The sequence below is a fragment of the Lolium perenne genome, chromosome 1, assembly GCF_019359855.2.
Source record: "Lolium perenne isolate Kyuss_39 chromosome 1, Kyuss_2.0, whole genome shotgun sequence".
NCBI lineage: Eukaryota > Viridiplantae > Streptophyta > Magnoliopsida > Poales > Poaceae > Lolium > Lolium perenne.
The window spans coordinates 4,040,236-4,042,117 of NC_067244.2; the positions used below are offsets into that span (position 1 = coordinate 4,040,236).

The 1,882-nt window shown below is 36.8% G+C and overlaps 1 non-coding gene across 1 annotated transcript; it reads left to right on the forward strand.

The window, feature by feature from the left end:
* Positions 1 to 775: 775 nt before the first annotated feature.
* Positions 776 to 869, forward strand: LOC127328053 (small nucleolar RNA R64/Z200 family). The gene has a single exon (XR_007868959.1). It is a non-coding gene; the product is annotated as a small nucleolar RNA R64/Z200 family (small nucleolar RNA).
* Positions 870 to 1,882: the final 1,013 nt, after the last annotated feature.

Sequence of the window (1,882 nt, forward strand, 5' to 3'; positions counted from 1 at the left end):
CTATCTGCCGCACGCCGGCGTGCAACGTCTGGGCTCCCTACCTCCTAGTGGTCACCGCCAGAAACAAGGTTGCGTCCTCTGATGTGTGCAGCCTGTGAGACTTCTCATCTCTTGTCTTCGGAGCATGTTGCAGGACAACTACACAGGTGTAAGAAAAAGAACTGTCATGGCGTTGCTGTTTACTGCTCTCAATTGGATTCTGGGATCTGTCATTTGTAGATCTAGGACTGCATGACTTGGTTCAAAATTTGTTTGAGTGGAGGCTTGCACCAACTTGTATGCAATGTTAGTTAGTAGTTTGGATGTGAATGCTTACCATACGCTAGCTAGTAGCTTGTAGCTCCCTAACATGCTTTCCTCTGCTAATAATCATTCATGTGATAGTGTCTCTTGTTGTTGTTAAATTAGAGATCCAATGTTGCATTATATTAGAGGAGATAGAAGTACTACACTACCGGTTATGTAAATATAATCAGGGTTAGCATTTGGCAATAAGGATTGACATAGTAATAAGGCTAAGAATATAGTCAGAGAAGTTTTTCAAGTCAATAATACTGGTTAGTAAATATGGGCTGAAAACAGTGGTGGTTGTTCAAAGCGAGGTGTTAGTAGTTTATCTAGTTGTATTTTTCCGTTGTCTTGTCCTCTGTAGTTTATTGTAGGTATAGCTTGATATCCCGAGTGGAATGAATGATAACTACACATTGGTATGATTTTTTCAAATATATCCCACTGTCCCATTCTACCATTGGTCAACTTTGTGACCACAATTGCAAAACTGCTATGATGAATCATGAAATCAACACTGCATGTCAGACCTAGATATGCCACTATATTGATGAGAAGATATTTCATATTCTGAGCTATTTTTTTTGGTTTCATTACTCAGTTTCTACATGCATGTTTTTGTTCATAAACAAAGAGTTATGTTCCTTTGGTGCTAGTGGGAGAATTGTGTAGGTGTTGTCTTAGTTTGTTCAATTGGTATCTACATTTTATAATTATTGTCTACATGATTAGTTTACTTTGATGAAGAGTGGAGTTCCCCTTTTGTAACAACTGTTTCTTTTTTGATTTATCAGAAAATTAGCTAAGGTTATAAATACACAAAACTTTTTAATCTTTTTATGAGTTTCTATGTTATCTAGATGGAATACATCTTTTGTTATTCAGGCATGATTAAATATGTGAGGGTCAAATGATGATGAATAAACTGCACCAATATGATGGAGCAATGCTCCTGTGATAATACCTGATAATACCTCCACACATTTTCTGGTTGTCCATTTTATTAAATGTGGCTAGTCAACATGCAACTTTTAAACCGACTTCCTTGGAGCTAATCTAGTGGGATTCCTTGATTTAGTTGTTGACTTAATCAATGTCAATCTCAAACAGGATTATTATTTAATTTGGGCTAAACCTGGAGATTGAGTTCTTATTTAATATAAGCGGGTTTTTGTATTGCCATGTTTTGGATGTTTGCAGTTGTCGAAGATGATTTGGACTACTAGATCAATGTGGCTATTCTCTCTTATAATTCAACACAATTAATGATGCCTTATAAAGATTAATTATGTTAGTGATGAATTAATGCTTATGAAAAGATGAATTTCTATTCCAAAATTGTTTGGCTGAATTTGAAATTTATCCAGGGTTTGGAGCATGTATGTATACCGAAGGAAGTTGTGGTCCAGGGTTGCAACACTGAGGCACCGTTTTGCAGGTAGGTACTTGAGGGCATGAGCTAGACTTGTATCGATGTCCTCGACTTGGTAGCTAATCTAAGCTAGCATTTGGTGTATGTCTCCCTGGTTCTTTTTTTGAACCCATTCATTGTCTACGTTGCTTAGTTTTATGCTAGCATGTTCTTTAATTGGGA